Source organism: Epinephelus lanceolatus, chromosome 17 (genome assembly GCF_041903045.1).
Source record: "Epinephelus lanceolatus isolate andai-2023 chromosome 17, ASM4190304v1, whole genome shotgun sequence".
In the NCBI taxonomy this organism is placed as follows: domain Eukaryota; kingdom Metazoa; phylum Chordata; class Actinopteri; order Perciformes; family Serranidae; genus Epinephelus; species Epinephelus lanceolatus.
The window spans coordinates 10,921,243-10,943,123 of record NC_135750.1 but is presented as its reverse complement, the minus strand read 5'-3'; the positions used below and the strand labels follow the sequence as shown (position 1 = coordinate 10,943,123).

The following is a 21,881-nucleotide window of genomic DNA, read 5'->3' as shown; positions in this document are numbered from 1 at the left end:
CGTGTTCATTCATAGTTTTGATGCCTTCAGTGAGAATCTACAATGTAAATAGTCATGAATATAAAGAAAACGCATTGAATGAGAAGGTGTGTCCAAACTTTTGGCCTGTACTGTATATATATGTATATATCACATTTTTCACGTCACTATATCACCGTTTAGACTAATCTGATGTTTGTAAAGTCTATAAACACAATGAATGAACAAACATTAGTATTTTCTCTGTGTGTAATTAATAACATGGTTATCGTAGATTAGCTGGGCTAACCGTTAGCTGTTAGCCGTTAGCCATGTCTGTAATAACTCACTAAACTCACAAAGTGGCCCGTGAAAAAATATTTTCTCCAGCGGATGTCTTAGTTACAACATGATTGAGCTAACTGGAGTAGTTTCATGTTGTATCCGACAACGGGAGGCTTTTAACGGATGACGATCCTGATGTTAGCTTTGCTGCTAGTGTTAACGTTAGCTGTCCCTGTCAGCTGCAGCCACTGATGCTTTTTAGACATCGTGATTTCCCAAAACTGAATAAATACCACACATAGCAACACAAAACTGCTTTGCTAGCTCAATCATGTTGTAACAGCTGGATGATTGATAGGTACATGCTGATTCAGGTGCTCTCAGAGCCGATCCGCGCATCACTATGGCTTAATGATCAACTCAGTCAATTAAAACAACCCGTCCTGTGTTAGGAGTGTATGTCGCTGACAGAAAGAAAGAAAGAAAGAAAAGGGGAAAAAAAGATAGAAAAGCAGCGTACACCTCACATATTTATTTCTCACAGTTGCGCACACGTGTGTCTGGCATGCAGAAGCACCGTCTGTGTGTCTGTGTGTCTGTGTGTCGAGGGTGCGAGCCGCAGCTTCAGCTGCTCAGGTAGAGAGGCTGTGTAGCCCGGTGTGTTTTTTCGCTGATTCGGTTCTGCAGGTTCTCTGCTGGTACACTGGAGACGGGGATCAAGCAGTTTGTCTCACTCAGGATAGATTGTGCTTTTTTGGTTCATAGTTTATGATTGACGCGCGATTTATTCGCGTTTAGAGGAAATAAATTTCCATTATAACGGAAACGTGGGCACAGTTATCTAACGTTATACAAATTACACAGACTAACTAACTAACTAACTGATTGACTAACATAAACAACTGAAAATTGAAAAAAAAAAAGCTTGCACCATTAGCTCCGGTAAGGGAAAGCATGAGGGAAAGCGGCTGACCGGAAGTCACGCACAAAAAAACGGAAGTTGATCACTATTTACTTCCGTGTTTGAAAATAAGGTGGATAGTGGACGATCTAAGTGATTTCGGACACAGCCGTTGTTAGCAGCTAGCTAACAGTCAAGCAATTAGCAACTTACGAACCATATATTTTCCCAAGAGTTGGTTGAAACACAAACAGGGCTAAAAAGTGAATAAATTGTCAGCTGGGCAGAAACGCGACTCCAAATTAATGCTAATGTTCCTCAATGTTTGCTAACACCTGACTTCAGGTGGCAACGGAAGTGAAGAGAAGCAGCAAGAACACCGCCCACACCTGCCCCTTATAAAAACTTCCAAAAAAATTGAAGTGGACTCAACCACTAGTGGGGGAGCTCACAATATACATACATTAAAACCTGTCACAATATGTATTTAGAAAGATGTGTTAAAATACAATTTACATCACAGATGCTTATGCAGTTACAGAATCAAGCATCCATGTGCTACTAACTCCAGGAAAACATGTTTATTAAACACACACATATACTCACCCCCCTCTTCAAACATGGTGCATCCAGAAGGTACAAACAGACACAGATGCAAACCATTGACCTATCTGTAACAAACTGGCTCAGGAAATACCAAGGTTATACTTAAGACAAGAATATTTTATTAAAGTTATCTGAAATGAACAATAATGTGTGTCACAACAATAAAAGCATTGCATGGAGGTGTGGAAGGTGCAGACCAAAGAGACAGTGATTTCACAGTGGGTGTCAGCCATGGGAGGGGAGAGAGGGAGTGAACACAAGGCAGCTCTTGTAGCCAAAGGGCCCAGGTGTGCCTAATCAGCTGACGACCCTCCCATGTCAGCCAATTAACCGCTGAGGTCTGACAGGAGAGCCTGCAAAACAGTGGCCACACTGACTTCCCATGATTGCCACAAACTGCAGATGGATGAATCCCCCTATGTTGCACACAGACAGAAATGGCAGGAAATACAACACTGTGATATGGAGAAGAATTTTTACCACACATAGTTAGTGAAAACAACTTTAAAAGCTGTTGATTTGTGTATCTGTCTGCTTAACAATCCAAAACGTGATTAACATGTCTTTAAATAAAGCGCAAACAAAGTACAGTAATGACAGAAAGACAAAGAGGGTACAAATATTTGCTTTCATGCAACACAAAACCTATGTCAAGACAGAAGGGACAATTGTGAGGATGATATATATACCAGAGCACCCCCCTCCCTCCATTAGCCCTCACTGGGTCTCTGTCAGACTTATAACTGATGGCAGTGGGTAAGTTGATCCCTGGTAACAGTAACACCACTTGTGGTCATATGTACACAGTGCTTCAGAGCTCTAAAGTGGGTGTCAACCACCGATGCAGGCAGGGAGTGGGAACAATATGTTCCTAAGGCCAAGAGCGGGACGGGAAGAGATGAGCAGAGAGATGAGAGATGTGGGTGTTGGCAGAGGGTGGCAGCTGTTCCAACTTTTAAACAGACTGAGGTTACTTGAGGTTTTAAACATATGGGTGACTGGTCATCCACAGCAGGCCTGAAGTAGGGCTCAGGCTGACTCATTCATATTTTAATAGATCACTGGAATCTATTCTTCCCCACTCCTTCTAATCTATCTCAACGACCTCATCTCCTAAAATTTTCTTAAATTGTTTTCTTTGTTTTAAAATATTATCCAGAAACAAAATACTTTCTCATCATGAAAAGAACTAACGTAGTTGTGGTTGGGTCACACTGTAGTGGATGAGGCTGGCAGAGAACCGAAGAAAACAAGCGACCAGCGAAGCTGAACCAATAAAAAGCCAGATATTTTTCCCAAGAGATTGCAGACCAAATCCAGAAATTACTTTTATGTACTACTAATTTGCAACAACAAATACAATTTGAAACAAACTTGTTGGTACTGGATGCATCTGCAAAACATTCACTCACAATGTGTTTCATTTGTTTTCTCTACAATATCCGCTCATAGCTTTTAAAGCATAATTAAACTTTTTATGGTTGTGTTTATGCACTCACAGAGCTTGGTTAAGGTTGGGGAAAGATTGTGGTCATGGTTAAATGTTCAAAAAGTCAACAGCAACATGAAGCACGAGATATGACACACAACCTTTCCTTAACCTTAACCAAAGTGCTTTTGTTTGCTAAACCATAACCATGCACCACTCAGGATACAAACCACCATCTGCATTGTTAAAGTACTGTGCTTTGGGAAAAAAAAAACATTGTTAGTTAATAGAATCCAGATAGAAATGAAATATTTACTCTCAAATGTAACTGGTAAAATAAATTAGTAGTATTCAAACTCAATTTCTAGGCCACAGAGTTGATCAAGCCAGAAATAAAAAATTGTGAATATTGGATTTCTATTGTCAGAAGATGACAAAGACAACTCCAATTCAAACAATCCTGTATCTCGTGAATGTGTAAATACAGTAGACTGTTTGCTAACAAATTAGCCTAAAGCATAACTTGACATTATCAAAGCTATGTCTGCACGGTTTGGTGTCTCCACACGCGAGACAGATCAGGGCTAAGGTGGAGAAGTATCTTTTTCTTACCTGGTTATGAGGCTGGTTGATATGGCCTATAAATAATATCACAAAACTTTAAGGCTATATGGCGTTACACAATGTGCACCTTGATATTTTGCAATCTCCTTTAAACCACTGTAGACTCATAAAATACTAAACTATTAAATAAACTACAGTTGCAAGAAAGTTAAATAATGTACTGTTACAATAAAGTTTAGTTAAGTACTGTTATAATAAAGTTAAATTAATTACCGTTATAAATAAAGTTAAGTAAAGAACTGTTACAATAAAGTTAAAGTACAGCTATAAATAAAGTTAGATAAAGTACTGTGATAATAAAGTTAAATGAAGTACTGTTATTTATTTATTTATTTGGATCTCCATTAGTCACTACCAAGGTAGCAACTACTCACCTGGGGTCCATACAAGCAAACATTACATCATAGAGTAAAACAAACATATCATTAAAAAAATCAAGGCAAAAAGGAACAAAATACAACCAAAAAACAAGAAAACTGCAAAACAAAAATTAAAAAACAAAAACAAACAGACAAAACCAATAGATTAACCACAACATAGTCAGATTGTCACAAAATAATAATAATATATTGCATATAATATATAATAATAATGATAATAATAAAGATTGTACAGCTCAGAGGTAATTGCAGTACTACTAAAAACAGCATATACAGTGATTAAGAGAATTAAAGACTGGGAGAGTTTCACATTAAGGTTCATACAGTCTGGTATTATGGAACAAACAAAGTTTGTACTGTAATCAATAAAGTTCAATAAAGTACTGTGATAATGAAGTTAAATAAAGCACTGTGATAATAAAGTTAAATAAAGTACTGTGATAATGAAGTTCAATAAAGTACTGTGATAAATAAAGTTAAAGTATTGTTAAAATTAAATAAATCAAAACAGAACCACTGGTGCTTTTATTTTGAAGCACCAGGCTTATCTCCAGCTGTGCTTTGCTGTGAACTGTTAGCAGTTAGCAGAAAGCAAAGACTGTCCATAACAAAAGATAAGATATGCTATACACTTCCGATCTCCTATGCAGGAGTGGCTGTCTCTCCCCTGCATACACCCAACCTCGTTTGGAAGTGTTGTCAATGTCATGTAGATGGATGAAATCAGATTCAAAACAATACAACATACAGTACAAATTTAATGTGTGTTCCTTATTTTGTCGCTCTTTTATTTCAGTGTTGGAATATTCAAAAGGTTTGGAGCCTGTGAAAAATGGGTCCAATATTTACTTAAGTGACTCTGGGGTTAAAATAACTGGTCACAGTCTGTACTCGCGTTTACTTTTCCCATTGGAATGAATGTACTCAGGGCCGCCGCAAGTCTCCTAAAGGGGCGGGACAGTGGCGAAACCAACATGACACAGATACAAGAAATGAATCGAAAGTGAGCTGTCTTGGTTCATCAGCAGTCTCTGCAGAAAGTTAAACTGTTAACACAGTGCTGTTAGTAAGTATGAGACAAACAACACTCCAGTTCACATATTAATAATATTTGCAATAATGCTGTGAGTCTTTTTTTCCCCTTTTTGTGTCTGTGAGACGGAGAGGGTCGTTGGAGAAAGCCAGAGATGCCAAAGTGAGTCTCATGCAGGCTGCTTTAAAAATGACTTGACAATTTATACTTGATGTTCGTGATATAGAAGGTGGAACAAGCCACGATATATTGAGTATAGCTGATGTATCGCCCATCTATACCTGGTTACAGTTAGTTTATGGAGTTTAGCAGCCATCATATTGGTAAGGAGATCTGTGATGCAACTGTAAGGACTCAATATGATATTTTGTAGTCATGCTCTTTTATGATACAGTTCAATTTAAGCGTCCAGTTTGGGTGGAAAAAAACTTGGGTAAAGTCAGATTGTAAGCTGTATTTTTGTGAGATATGATCCGTAGTTTACACTGAGAGAAAAAAAACACACTGAATGTAAATAATGGAGCAGAGTCCTGAGTTTTAAAGGGACAGATTTCTCAGGATGACGTCAGCACAGGCTCTTGTTTGTATAACGTTCGCTGCTTCTTGATTAAAAGCCTGCTCAGATTTTCACCCGGAGGACTTCTCAAGAGGAGTAGCCTGGCTTCAGCCTCGGTGACCAGATCCTATTAAGAACTGCAAAGAGGTTTTCTCCTCTTCACTGCGGAAATAACTGCCGTAATGTCTCCCCTTCTTCACCACTTTGGAATGCTTTTCTCTGCCTCCCCCCAGCCCCTCTCACTTTCCCTCTCTTTCTTTCTTTCTACTCCCATGCTGAGAAGAGTAAGTGAGAAAAATGATTAAATCATATTTTGTGGGGGCGGGGGCTGGGCAGGACAGACGGGGGCTCTTAAAACAACACTAGGTACATCGTCAAAAAGCAATTTTGGCGCTTAGGTTACAGCCACTGACGGGCCGTTACACAGCGCCCCATGGTGTGGGGCTGGTGGTTAAAATATGAGTGGGGCTGAGAGGACCTCCTTATAGTGATTGAGGAGGATTCCCCACTGTTCGAGGCAAGCTGGAGGTTAAAGCCCAGGAAGATTCACTGTGCACTGCTCTGCTGGACAGGATAAACCTGTCTTCCAGATTCCCCCCCAGAAACAATGCCAGTGGTGGCACATTATGTGCAGGATTAAAACTCATTACCTTCCATTAAACACAATGGATCAAAGTTCATTTGAATACTTGTGAGACAACAAATGTGCTCGCAAATTCAGGTCAACTTTGATTTGATTGACTCCAAACACATTTCCAGATGGAGAAATTCTCTTCCAGTTTCAAGGGGAGCCAGACGTTCTCATTCCCCAACAAGAGCGGGGAAACCGATAGCATAATTTGTCCGCTTAGGGAAGCTCCTGTCGCCACTAAACCTTTGTTGGAATTAAAGCCAATAGAGGGTGGAGATGCCCAGGGGACCCCGGTGTTGTCTGAAAAGTCGGGAGTAGGGTTACTAGAAAAACCCATCCCTTGAGTCCAACCCCCAGCGTGACCCCTTCCCACCCCAGGGATGGCCGAATGTGCAGGTAAGGAATGAACACAGTGCTTCATGACAGTGAGATGGTAAGTGGTGCCATTGTCAAAAGGACCATCCAGCAGGGTATCAGGAGGTTAAGTGTCCCACAAAAAGATCCTATTCTTCCACCTCTATCTCAACTGCCCTCCCGCCACTTAATAGATCTGCAGCCCTCCTTTCCTCTATCCATACACCACACACACAAACCATAACACCTTCTCAAAGTCTGTCAGATGCTTTGACATGACCTCTTAATTTGACTGCATTTAGTTTTTTCTGCCTTTTTGTTTTCTTTTTCATCGCTGCTGACTTCAAAGCGGGGGCTTGTGACAGGCGGCTACACTGAGAGGCTGTCACTGGCCAACTTCAAACGCTGCCATATAATGCCACATTGTCATAACTAGCTACCTGGGCCCCTCGTTATGATGTGAAGATGATATGCCCTCGCTGACCTCAAAGTGCTCCATTATAACAAGCATTCTTTTTTTGCTTTGCAGTCTTTCTACGCAGATTGAAGTATTCTTTAATAGCTGTACTGTATGTGCATAAACCAATGTGGTGGAGATCATATATGGGATCTATTCTTTCTTTAAGAGTTAAATTCACATTTTATATTCTTTAACTTAATCAATGGTTTGCTTCACAAGAACAAAAAAGCATGACAATGGATGCACAGTTAATGAGTGTGTCTTATCCTTTCAGTCAATGCTCAGTTAAAATGTGTTTTAAATTTATTGAATAATGCGGTACATGATTAATACAGCAGGGTTCAACACTGTTTTTATTAACCTGCCCAGTCACTTAAATGAGTCAGAAATCACCTGAAGTGACTTTTTACATGCCCCTATACAACTTGTTTTAGTCAAGGGTGCTTTTATCGAATATCAACAAAGACTAAAGTTAATTGTTATAAGAAAAAAAAGACCCCGTCTTATCCGCCCTGCTCTCAAACTTGCTGCAAACTGCACAATATGTAGTTGGAGTTTGATCCACATCCTCTGACGCCACCAAACTCCTGTTTCTTGGATAACAGAAATGCTCACTTGCACTTCAGCTTGTAAACTTTGTCTAGACCTACAGCCGTTTTCTAGCAAGTGCCCGATTGCACATGTGCAACACTCAGCAGAGGTGAGAAGAAAGTGGGATGGCGCACTCCTTGGCTACTTCCATCATCCCCTGTGGAATACAAAAACAAGACAAAACAAAACACTGTGTTTAATTCTTTTTACCACTTGCACACTTGGGTTAGAGATGGGAACAACTTACCCACTTTGTTGCAAGATTTACTCGCCTGATGTGGTATTTTTTTAGGGCGGTACGGTGATGCAGTGGGGTAAGCATTGTCACCTCACAGCAAGAGGGTTTCTGGTTCAAACTCAGGGTGGGGGGCTCAAACCGGGAGTGGGTGAGCCCTTCTGTGTGGAGTCTGCACGTTCTCCCCATGTCAGTGTGGGTTTCCTCCAGGTGCTCCAGCTTCCTTCCACAGTCCAAAGACATGCAGGTTAATCGGTGACTCTAAATTGCCCATAGGTGTGAATGTGAGTGTGAATGGTTGTCTGTCTCTATGTGTCAGCCCTGTGATAGTCTGGTGACCTGTCCATGGTCTTGCCCAATGTCAATTGTGAAAGGCTTCAGCACCCCCACAACCTCCAATGGGATAAGTGGTTACAGAAAATGAATGAATGTTATGTACTTAACATAAAGTTATATACTTGAATGTAAAGCTACATAGGTTAGGTTTAGGAAAGAAATATGGTAACAACGCACCTTAAAATAAGTCAGATTTCATTAGGTTTTACACGGGACATGAACACTGTTTCCTGGGTTGGTATTTCACTTGCCCCAGGCAATCAGGCAGTCCTCGTTGTTGAGTCCTGCACAGTACATATGCAAACGTAAGATTTACTTAAAAGCTTCACAAAGGAAAAAAAAAAAAAAAGACTCAAAAGTGATTGCACCTATTGTGTTTTATTTCACCAACCTTAAAATTAAAACACAGTCTTCTCCAATACACCATGCTTTATTCACCAGATGTTTTCTGCTATCTTGCTTTCATCAGGGTTCAGGTTTCCTATGCACAGTCCACTGATCAGTCATGTGACAAGTAAACAAAACAACTACTCTCCTACTACTTATTTTGGGGGAATTCAGAGTGGTGTACGTACATTAGTCAAACTATAATCTCTTAATCTGGGCCAAACCTTTAAAAGGCTTTGTGTTTAGCTTGCTTAGATCCCTGGCGGGTTCACTCAAAGTAGGTGAAATAATACTTAATTACTCTCTCTGTCACTGTAGCTGTCAGTCACTGGGGTTTTTCTAAATTTCGCTAAGGCAGTAAAATCCGTTGCTCCAGATAGGTGCTTAAAAACTTACCACCTATTACTAAATACAGTGAGGTATGTGGCGACAGTGTTTTGGATGCACTGGCTCTCTCTTCTTTCAGCAATAATTCTGATTATTAGATTTTGCAGGTCACTCACCAGGAAGTCACTCAGGCTCCAATGAAGATGCACATGTGGACATTTCTCACAACTGTTCTTTCCCTATTTGTCACCATGGCTGCCTCTCCCTCACCCTCTCTCTCTCTCTATCTTCTTCTGCCTCAACACAACTTTCCCCTGTCACGGCATATTAAAAGTGGTTTACATGTGCATGTCCAATGCAATGAATATGGATGTGACCTCTTTCTTTGGCACCTGGCCGCCCGCCTGCCCTCTCACAGGCACCCCTCCACCCCCCCAAGGCACAAGACACCACTTCTCAATGAGCACAGCATGCATAGGAGACACAGCTTCACCCCCACTGAAAACACACACACGCTCTCTCACTCACACACACACACACACACTAAGGAATTACACTCATAATCATAGGCACACATACATATATATACATGCATGTATGCACACACACACACACACACACACAGAAACCCACACCCGACTCTCTCATGCTCTCGCCTTTTCTCTGCTGCCTCCCTCCACTGACCTTTCACAATGTGTTTTACATAAAAATAAAAGAAGAAGGGGGTAGTAAAAGCCTCAAGACTGAGGTGAAGGAGGATACTGATTTATAATTCATGTTTGTGACACCTCTAATGAAACTGTGGCCTCTGCTCTATGTCTTTATATGTGGGGGTTCATGGCTTACGGACATGTAGACATGTATTTGTGACCATGTTAGCAGGTACCTGTGAAACCGAGGTTAATCTATCTGTGTTTGTTCTCATGTATTATGTGTCTCTTATAAATTAAAAAAATGCTGTTGTGTTTCTCATTAGAAGTATGATTTCAATGAAAACTGAATTTGAAATGGACATTTTTAGTGCCTATTGCCGGCAGCCAGTGGCATACGGTAGTTAGGGTGGGCCCCAGTGCACACTATTATGACAGGCCATGGCATCAGATTTTGCATTGAAACAACTACCGTATATTTTAAGTATCGTCACATGATGATGAAATACAGACTTGATGTTGGACAGCATCAACATACTGTATGTACTACCAAGCATCACTGCAAATCTGTATATGGCAAAAATACCAAATAAAAAATGAAATTATTCATTAAATGGATTCTTAAAATGTTTTTTTTATAGTTTAGATAAAATAAACATAACATTACTATTTCACAAAAGAAACTCTATGTGGGCCCCTCCACCCCATGGGCCCCGATGCAACCACACTGCCTGCATTGTCTATATTTACGCCCCTGCCAGCAGCCTTACACCAAATGACTTTTAAAGTAATTTCACTGTCACAAAAGAATTTCCAAAGTTGAAATAAAATCATGAGAGTTTTACCTCAGTTGGTGCATACTCCAATGATCCTAATTGTTGGGTGTGAGGTGGTCATGAAACCCAAGTTGAGCTGTCTTTTTTACTCGTCTTTATGTCCTGAAAAAAAACAACAAACATTTCAAATTATCACTTGGCTCATGCAGATACTGAAGTTAAATGAGGTGAACATTGTCAACAACCAGTGCTCTCTAAAGTACTAAACAAGAAGCAGCAGTAAAAAGGAGGGAACTCCTGTGAGAAGCAAGAACAAGTCTCGATTCTCTTGGACTGTGGAAAAGGACGAGAAACTGGTGGAGCTGTGGAGTGAACAAGAGTGGGTTTAAATCGGCGTGTATCTGATCTGCCAACCAGCACTTATTTAAAGTGAGAAACCTTAATTTTCGAAAAGTTCACCCCCCATTTCTACTCCTCTCCTCTCCACTAACAGAAGCTGGTAGTGAGTTGAGGCAACTAAACACAAAATGCAAAGTTTGTATGCAAATACAGTTTGTCTTTATAGATGATAATGATGCAGAACTGACAAAAATACAGTTTACATAAGACACATTTATTTTGTCTTTCTAGAGTTATGTGTTTTTGCGGGCACATTGAGGAATTTTTAATATGTCATATTTCTCAAAGGGAGTTTGGCAGAATATTTTACACCAGTAGCAGGATGGGAAATAATCTCACAAGGAATCTAGTTGTAGTCTTGTAAATAGTGACCCTGCAAGATCCGCAGTCTTTGTAAAGTCTTATAGTGTGTGACTAAAAACAAACATAAAAAGTCTTCTGAAGATCTTTTCAAAACCCTCTATTGAATGGTGTTTAGTTGCTATCACTGCATTTTCTTTTGCTGTTTTTATCTTTATAAATATTTTTATTGCCACTATCTACTTTTGAATTTCTCTTTTATAGCTTTTATTCACATTCTCACATGACTTATCTCCTGTATGCACTGGTCTGTTGATGTCTTGCTTTATATATTTCTTCTGTCTTATTTTAAGGTTGTCAGTCACCTTTGATTGAAACTATCGAAGATGCTATATAAATAAAGTTGCTGGAGTGGTTTGCTAACAACTACAAGAAATTTGGAGCCACGCTGGAGATAGTCACAGACAAGAGCCAGGAAGGATCCCAGTTCGTCAAGGGCTTTGGAGGCATCGGGGGCATCTTGCGGTACAGGGTGGATTTCCAGGGCATGGAGTACCAAGAAGAGGACGATGAGTTCTTTGATTTGGATGACTACTAGGTAGTCGGGGACTGATATTGGGAGAAAAAAAGAAAAGCAAAGGAATGAATGAAGAAATAATAATCCATACAGTTGACATGTGCATTATCCATCAACTTCAAGTAAACAACCAGATTTCTTTTTTTTTTTTTTTTAACAAAGCAATAAATGACGTTCTTGTGATCGTAAGTCATTTCATAACAGAGTGAAAAAACAGATCTGTGAATCTGTGACAACACACGCACATTTTTCTTTCTTTCAAAGTCCTGATTTGGTCACTTTAATCGTTACCTTGTTAAGACTAATTAGACAATAGCGAAGGTGATGCTGGGCTTAGCAATTAGCGCACAGGAGACAAGCTCAGGCTAATCATCTCAGGCTCCTCGGCGGCACGTAAGATGTGATGCTGGCACATAGGAGCACAACCACCACACTGGAGAGGAGAGGGGGGTTAAACATTTGTTTTATGATCAGAGACAAACCTTGTGTGTTGAATTGAGACCAAAGATGATGTATATATTTAGAAGGGAATGTGTGTTAGTGCAGGTCTTGCTCCTCTGTACTGTACAGTAGCTTTAAATATGAAGCAGAAACTAAAGCTGTAGTTTTCTTTTTTTCTTAGTTTAACTCACAATACATACACACCTGTGCATGCAATCACAAACTCACAAAGATACCAGAACAGGAAGCTTGTTTGGGAAATGAGCACAAATGAGAGTGATTTCTTTTTCTTTGGTGGCTCTCTAACAAACTTAAAATGTGGCTACCTGGTCTCAATCAGAAGTAGTCGAAATCTGGCGCTTGGTAGTGACTTACAACAACAGACGCCAATGAAAGAAGCTGTCCTTTAACGTCATGTTGGTCAGCATTATAATTTAACGGCACCCAGCGGCATCAGGGGGAAATGCAGCAGGACAAGAACGAAAGTTAAGGCACCGAAAGTGTGAGTGGGGCAGCCAGGAGTGGCGGTGGATGGGCCCAATAAACACAGACTTTCACCCGGGATAAAGGTGTTCGTCTCCCATAAGATACTAAAGCCAAACCCTGTTCTTCTTTCCTAAACCTAAGCACTTGCTTTTGTTGCCTAAACCCAACCATGTTGTTTGTTGCCTTAACCCAACCACGTGCATTTGTTGTTGGAGGAAAAATAAATGTCAATTTGCGGTGATGTACCGACTTGGGCGCTCATTTTGAAAGAGACTGTATGTAAACGCTAAATTTCCTGTGAAAACTGAAGTGTATTTTGAAAGAAGACAATGCATGTAACAGGCAGAACTTGACATGGCATCCCAGGATGTCAACAACCAACACACCCAGCGTACTTTTCCTGGCATATCTGGACGTGGAAAGTCCATGACCCAATGTAGATATGTGACGAGGTCAGAGTGAGAATGAATTGAATGTGGAGGTTAGAGGTTTGACAAAATGACACAAATAAAACCTGCAATAAATCCAGATAAAGAACATCTTCAACAAAAACCTATCCTCATACACCCCACAAATGATGTCGTCATGTTACATACTTAACATTATATAAGCTCTATAAGTCAGGTAAATAATGTTACGTTGGTTAGGGTCAGGAAAAAAAAACACATTAAGGTGTCATCACGTTACTTACTTAACATAAAGCTTTATACTAAAGTTATACACTTGATATAAAGTTCTGTACTTAAATGTAAAGTTAGTTTGAAGTAGAGTTATGTAGGTTAGGTTTAGGAAAAGAAATATGGTGACAACTTCTCTTAAAATAAGTAAAATTTCACTTGGTTTCACATGGGACACCAACACTGTTCTCCTGGGTGACAGTCCTGTGTTTGTTTGACCCATCCACCACCCCAAACTAGCTTCTAATGCAGACTTTCGCTCTTTATACTTCTTCGTTTACTCCAATCAGCACATTGGTCACTTGATGCAGTCCCCTGACATTACATGTGAAGTTAAGTGTAGTAAAATGTAAAATGATTATGTTTATGTTTATTTAAGATAACTTTAAAATGCTGATGATTACCAAATATAACATGCTACTTGTTTTTTTATTATTTTAGGCCTTTTGATTTAACATCTGAGTTTATGGATTTCCAAGGCGCGAAGATGCAGAAATAAAAACCATAGCATCTGAATGATTTAGTAGTTAACAGTTGTTTTTCAGTAGCATAGTCAAGTTTTGTTAATGGTACTTTCCCCGACGAAATATCCCCATTTACAAACCCAAATTTCCTAAAAGCTGAATGAGTAGGATGTGGAGCAGAGGAGAGGGGGAGGGATATTACACATCGTAGCTATTAATGTCCTTGAACTCTGGTCTTTCCCAAGCCTGATGAACAATATACCCTCTGTGTGGGTTCGTGACACGGCGGGGACAGAGCGAGGACGCTCCAAGTACTGTGGCACCACTAGACCAACACAGTGGCATTGGCAAGCGTCTGGGGTTGAGTCATGAGTCAAGCACGTCTTGCCAATCTATGAATGTGTGTATACATAACAGAGACGGGTGTGCTACTGTATGATTACTCATGTGAGGATGGAGGGGGGGTGATTTGGGGGCAGGATGTGGTTCAAATCGACAAGGGCAAATAAGGCTCTCCTTAAAATGTCTTTCTTCTCTCTGTGACACGAATATGCACACACACACACACACACACACACACACACTAATATATATATATATAGAGAAAACAATGAAAATGTTAACAGATATATTGATGATGAAAATGCACACTGACATTAACTACACACAAATACATTGCATGCTCACATATGCATGGATAATGTATGTTTACACACACACACACACACACACACACACACACACACACACACACACACACACACAGCCATCTATATCAACTATCATTTGTCAGATGCTGGTTTCCCTCCCTGGCACCGAGTTATGAACAGAGTGGGGAGAGTTCAAAACCCAAATTCCTTTGGCCACGATTTGTTTTCTTTCCCATTGATCACCAAGCAGCTGCTGACTGATTCTCAGCATAGCCAACATAGCCACAATGTTTTCTTAGCATTTCAGACATGCAGACAGACAGGGTGAGAAAAGAGAGGAGGTGAGAAGTAAGAAAGAGAAGGCAAAATGGAAAGGAAAGGGCAGGGGACGTGTGACCATTTCGGGTGAAGATATTTTGACCAAAAGGTCAGGAATCCCTGAACCAAATAGGAAAATCCACCCGCTGTGAATGTTATCAGCCCATCAAATGCTATCAGTTGTCATCAGCAGCATAGATTTGAGGTAGCATGGCCCTACTCACCTCTTATTGTTTGCCAGTGACCTCTAGTGGCCATAGAGGCAAAACCGAAAAACGTAACATACTTTACGTTGATACACAACTTTAGTCACATACAAATATTTACTTTGACCCAAACCATGACTTTTTTCTAAACCTAACCTAGTAGTTTTGGCAGCCAAACGAAACTGTAACGCTACACAATTTTGAATATGCACTTCTTCAGCCTACTGGCAAGTGCCGGTTGCCCCATCTGAAGCATTGTAATGATGGTGATAACAGCTGATAACAGCCATTTAATGGGCTTGTAACATTCAAAAGGGGGTGGAAAATTACGGCAGTGAAAATTAACGAGTTGTGTTTTGCAGTTGCATCACAAAAATCCAAGCAGCCATTGTGAACAGTAAGTCTTCAAAAGAAAATTGCAAAATAGGGCACTTTACAGTCCCTTCCTAATAAATAATTCCACATCTATGCTTAAGTTTTGGCAACTAAAAGTACTTTGTTAAGGTTTGGAAATGATCACTGTCATTGCAGCCAGCCAGCAGCCAAATGTTGGCTGTGGGCAAGAGATGGGAAACCACCATCTCTCTGGTGAAAAAATCCCATCATCACATGGCTGCATGAGGTTACTTGTCACTATAGAGGCCCTGACACATCAAGCCAATAGTCGGCTTTTTGTCAACATGGGCCGTTGGTGAGTGGCTGTTTCCCTAGTGGGTTCGGTGTGTCCCATACCGTTGCCCCTCGCTGACTGCCATTGGCCTGTTTTTGGTGGATTCAGCATGTTGAATTGCTGTTTGCAATGGCGGGGCCCGTCAGTAAAAGAAATCATTCTTTTTGGCAGTTCAGCTCAGCACATGAAAAGAAACGGAAGTGAGGTAAGTAAACAAACAGCTAAAGTCAAGAGTCAGAAAGATCAAAACACACTTGTTACGTGTGGTAAGATTATTTTTCTTTAGCCACTGGGCTCTTTAGCAGAAACTCTTCTTGATGGTTTGTGTTATTGTTCACTGGCGAACAGTAAATATGCTCTTTTCTTTCAAGTTTGGATTTTGTTGATATGTGCTAACTGGCCAACTATCGTCAAGATGGTCTTTTCGGTCTTCCTTTTTAAACGACAATTACAGACTACTGCTGTCTGCTGGTATGGAGAGTTATTTCCTCTCATGCAGGCGCAAAATGTACGTGCTGGTTAGCCACGAGCTTTGGTCTTTGCACTATGTTAATGTGCAACTTCTTGGCTGAGACACAGGGACATGAGGCAGTGCAGCGGGGGGCCTTTGTCATCACTAGTTCTCTAAAGTTGGTTTGGTGTGTCTGGTCGTTAAGTTGTGCTTATAGCCACCAATTCTACGCATTGTTTTTCTTGTTAGGACTGTCTCATTATGGAACTTAAGCAGTCCAAGTCCTGTCTCTTGTCCTCTGGTCTGTTTCCCTAAATCAGCTCAGCAAGCCATTCTCCTGTCTGGCTAAATAACCAGCGGGCCAATTTAACAAAGCCTCCATTGTTGATGTCGACATGGTGCTGCCTGTAACTCAAAGTGCTAATGGATGCACCTACTTGATCTGTAGCGTCTGTGCTAAACACATATGACATATCCTTGATGGATAGCCGTTAGCTAACAAGCTAAAATGATCTAAACTCAAAATCAATCAGATGTATAGGGGGCAATAACTAGTTGTTAGCCTCCACCCAACAACAACAGCACATACAGTAACTGAACCACACCTTTATAGAGCAACACTGCCACTGCCACCCAACAGCACTCACATAAGGCCCCATGTCTCAGTGTTGAAAGAGCTAAAACATAAATTTGGGTGTGGATGTAATATTCAATAAACGATATGGAATAAATGTAGAATTTCCTGCATTTGTTCCCTCTGTCATTTCCTCCACCTATTCATCCTCCCGTTTCCTCGGCACCAGAGCCACCATCCTCCATCCTCCTTCCTTCATCTCTCCATCCCCTCTTTAATAAACGAGCGCTGGTGGTAATTGAACAGTCTGGGACGACATCATTACTCATTCAGATGTCCAATAACGCTGCAGCACCCCCAACACACACATGCAAACACACATATACACACACACACATAGGATGGAGGCTCATTCTGCAGATCCATATCATTGATCTCTCTCCCACCCTCCCTTCTCCCTCCCATACTCCATTTTTCATATTCAATGAGTGACTTGTAGATTTGGCTGCTCGATACAGATATGTCTCAATTAAGAGCAGGCAAGGGTCTGTATTGACATGTACGTGGACGGGCCGAGCAGCCGAGCAGCACTGAGGGCAACGGTCAAAAAGTACAACCTGACAGAAGATGGCTCCAGAATTAACTTTTGATGCTGAAGGGTTGTATTTTATGAAACATATTAACTTGAAAATGATGCCCAAATCTTTAAAAGGAATGTCTGGTGAATATTTAAATTAGTTTATTATGAAATGTCTATACATTTGCTGTCTCTACAACTAACATAGCATGCAATGCATCATTTAATAGCTTAAAACTCACTTCTGAAATGGCATGTAGCTAATTTTGGAACAATTTTTTCCCATTTTTTCATTATTGATGCTACATCCCATTTCTTCCCTCGCTCTCAACCTCAACCCTCCGCCCCCTGATTGCATGTTCATGTGAAATGTGGTGCTGCCCTAATTCTAGTGACTTTTAAATGCCCATTCTCCCCCTCCAAGCGCAGTAATAGAATGTATTTCCCTCATCAACATCAACATATACGAGGGAAAGACTCACAATCTGACAAAACTCAACACAGCTCCATATTAAGCTACACTTGGGGATTTGCGGCTGTATTCAAACATAATCATTTAATGCCATTTCTCCAGAGGCTCCTTCAGAGACGCTCTTGAGGGAAAAGTCCTAGATTGGCAACCTCACAAGCACCCAGTGGTGAGGAGTTCAAGGGTCAAAGCCACAATTTCCAGACAAAAATAGACTCGCTAAACCTGAAGGTGGAATCTGGAGGGGGGGCACAGCGAGAAGTGTGTCGCAGTGCAGCCCACTGGATCCAAGCAGCTGATGAGATGTGGTTTCCTCAGTCTCTGCTGTCAAACTCCCCACAGCACCTGAGGGGAAACAGAGCAGCCTGGGAAAAGAGAAAGTGGGCCAGTGATTGTGTGTTCGAAGGAGGGGTACACTGTGCAGTGAGTGTGAATGAGAGACTGTTTAGTGTGGGTGCACAAGTTTGTTTTTAAGACATTATTTGGCAGTCATTGTTTAACAAGACTAGATTTTACTGTATCAGAGGAATCACATCAGTGTAATTTTATTTTATCATATTTATTATTTATCATATCACAATTAATTCCATGGAAAATCCAAGTAATGAATTTGCTGTAGTCTGAAGCTATTATCACTGCAGGTTTGCCTTCTCACAGGTTTAAAAATTCATTAATTCAGTTCAGAAAGACATAGAGCTGTTTTCATTAACATAAACCATAACCAAAATGTGCACTGTACATGAATTACACCTAGCCCCAATTCTATTCTATTTAACTTTATTGTCAAAGATTGCATTGGTTGCTAAGTCACAGAAAAAGAAAAAAACAACAACACACAAACGTGAAACTCTATTAGGAGTTGCACCTCATCAAATTAAATCAAAACTTATATGACTGTATCATGTGGGAATTTAATTTGAAAGGACAGACACAGGAAGTGTCCACGCTCAGCAGTCAGACAGGAGTCAGGTTAATTTCCAGGGCTGGTACCTGCGGTTATTCCACAGGCTAGTTAATAACATGTCGGGCAGGAAATCCAAAGTGTGGGATCATTTTGAGAAGGTGAAGGACGAACCCAAGGTGATATGTAAACTCATCTTCATTGGTCGACTACAAACATGACGTATCATCTGAAACATGGAAGTAGCTACATGCCCATTAGCCCACAGCGTCATTAACAGGCGGCTCGCTCAGTGTGTGACGTGCACTTGTAGATAAAATATAGGCCTATATTAATGAAGGTTCATTAGTACGGTTTTGTATTTCTCTGTAATGTAGCACAGTGTTAACAATGTTACTGATACTATTCTTTCTCACACCTTCAACTCAAACCATTGTGTTGCCCTGCCCAAAATGTACACCCATTTTCTGTGCCACAATTGCTGCTGGATGTCTCACAAACAACAGTTTTGTTGTTTCTTGGTCTTGAATAGTGCTCTGCAGCTTGGCAGCCATCTGGCCCAGGTGTTACACTATCTACTGTTCTTCCACCTCCTAATTACAAAGTCAGCTCATACATGTAATCAGAGCTATGTCACTTTAGTGATAATGTGATATATATGAAACAAACAAATGTAACATATCCGTGCTTTGCAGGAATATATTATTCCAACATCTTCTGCTCATGAGCGAGCTGGCTAACACTTGCATACAATGATCATAGTCTTGTCAGTCCAAGACAGTGACTAGTTTTTACTAGTTTTTGTCAAATCCTTTTTTTTAATTGAGTTTAATCCCTAAATCTTGATTAAACAAGTTAACTAATTTAGTACAACCTTTGTGCCATAAAAAGTCATGAAAACATTTTATTTCAACACGAAACTTCAGAAAAAGCTGCACAAACTCAAACAATATTTTACAGAAAGTTGTTAGATTATGTAACATTGGAGTATTATTCTGAAGTGTACACAAACAAGACAGAACAAACATAAATGCCTCATATGGATTTTGGCTTTTGTACGCCAACCCCAGTTTTTCCGTGTCTTATTTGGATGCAGACGTCAGACCAGCTTGGAGAGGAACAAAGGAAAGAAGAGCCGATCTTCATCCAAACCCTCGAGCCAAACATAAAGGGACCACTGGTTGAGTAAAATCTAGGAATGTGCCATCTTTTATGAGGGGGAATGGAGAGAGTAAAAGCACTCTGCTTCATAAAAAGCATGTATATACATATATTGGATAACTGTACATCTCACTGTAACTCGTAAATCTCCGAGCTGGGGTCGTAAAAAGGTCCAGGAAGAAAAACCTGATTGGCTTATTTTGACTGATCTTCGGTAGAAGCAATATTTTTCGCCTGTGGACAGACGTCTCTGGCAGACGCCGGGGAATTCACTGTCAGCCGAGTGTTAATATTAACTGTCCATAACAAAAGAGGAGAAAGGTGGTGTAGCTTGACACTGCGCAGACACCTGTATGATATCACGGCTGAAGGAGTGCACATTGTGTATGTCTACGGTTATAGGTTACACAGTAAAACGTGTGTTATGTCTTTCACTTAGACTATATAGACCCTGGGCTGGACTTTTTAGTTCATTTACACTCATATATGGTCTGACTGGGATTTTGGCCCAGATGTGATTGCACAAAATAAAACTTCATACCAATGTGCACCTTGATGTCTCTGTATAGTCTTAATATGATGAAACAAAGCCTGCACAGGTTTTGTTTAAATTATGAAGAGTATGATCGAGCCTCTTCATCTTTATATCTCAGGTCTCATGGCTTTAGTTCCTCACTGCTTTTTGAGCTTTCACAAAAATCTTAAAAGGAAAATTCACACCAAAATCCAAATACATATATTTCTCTGACCTTTAGTGCCATTCATCAATCTAGATTGTTTTGATGTGAGTTGTGAGTGTTGGAAATATCGGCCATAGAGATGTCTGCCTTCTCTCCAATATAATGGAACTCGATGGCATAAAAAAATAAAAATATAAAAAAAAACAAACATTCATGTGGGAACTATTTTTTTTCTACCGAACTACACCTGCCAATTGTACCACCACGCAGAAGGAAGCGTGCATCTACTCATGGACAAGAGGCTCGTGAGATGTAAACACTAATGGTGTCTTCCTTGGCTGAGCTGTAACATAACTTAAGCCCTGTTTCCACCAAACACTTTCAGTATGTAACCCAAAGTAACCCTTCAGACATGGTACCTAGACCTTAGCGTTTCCACCGCAAACAGTACTCTTAAATGTGGGCGGGGTTGTTGTCACTCACTGCTCCGTCCAGCACTCACTGTATTTCCTCATTATCGGTGACAGTGATGGAAGTCTGCACCTTGTTCATCGTCCACAGAACGAGGCTGCACACCGACATTTTCAGAACAATATAAAACAGGCTGCAGTGAGAGTCTCTCTCCATGGGATATTAAAAATAGCGGGTTTGTGCATTTAGTCCTTCTCAGGCAAGCTTACGGGTTTAGTGTTGCTGTAGCCCACAGGAACGACGCTCCAAGTTTTTTCTTCGAGTGAGGATTAGAATATATGCAGTTCACATAACAAGGTCAAAATTAATACATGTAAACACTTTAAGATCCACTTATTACTAAAAGTGTATGTCATATAAAAACTAAAGTGATGGTCAAAGTTGTCACAGTGAAATTTAAGGTGTGTTGATGGATTAATGTCGTCAGCTCATGCACTGAGTAACATTACAAGTAAACATTCCACCTTAAAAGTCACCGGCAGTCGGCCCAGTGAATTATTTTTCTCAGACTCCAGCTGCTGTGAGAGGCAGCAAACATCATTTCATTTTATAGTTACAGCTTACTAATAAACCTCTCCACGGTATGAACAGTGGTTACATGAGCCTCAAAACCAGCCACAACTCAGCCCTGAGCAGAGTGACCGTCCTCTACTGACCAATCAGACTGCAGTGTTCACAGCTCCACCTTTTAGTACCAGATCTGTGTGCTAGGTACCCCAACAGAGGGGGGACCAAACATGGGGACGGTACAGAACGGTTCCATTGGTACCATCCACAACTTTTCACTATGAAAACTAAGAAAAATGCATACCGGACTGAACTTTGCCCTACTGCCCGGTCAAAACAGGGATTTAGGTGAGCTAGCAGTAGATGCATGCTTCCATCTGCAC

General features: G+C 40.6%; 2 long non-coding RNA genes across 2 annotated transcripts in view; both read right to left on the bottom strand.

The window, feature by feature from the left end:
* Positions 1–1,838: 1,838 nt before the first annotated feature.
* On the bottom strand, positions 1,839–14,543 carry LOC144458375 (uncharacterized). Its single transcript, XR_013487871.1, has 3 exons — positions 10,589–14,543; positions 8,557–8,663; positions 1,839–8,262 (listed from the first exon to the last, which is right to left on the bottom strand). It is a non-coding gene; the product is annotated as an uncharacterized LOC144458375 (long non-coding RNA).
* Positions 14,544–17,466: 2,923 nt separating this feature from the next.
* LOC144458448 (uncharacterized) overlaps positions 17,467–21,881 on the bottom strand; it is a 39,556-nt gene continuing 35,141 nt past the window's right edge. The window contains exon 3 of the long non-coding RNA XR_013487938.1: positions 17,467–18,143. This is a non-coding gene — a long non-coding RNA (uncharacterized LOC144458448). The remainder of the gene's footprint in view (positions 18,144–21,881) is intronic.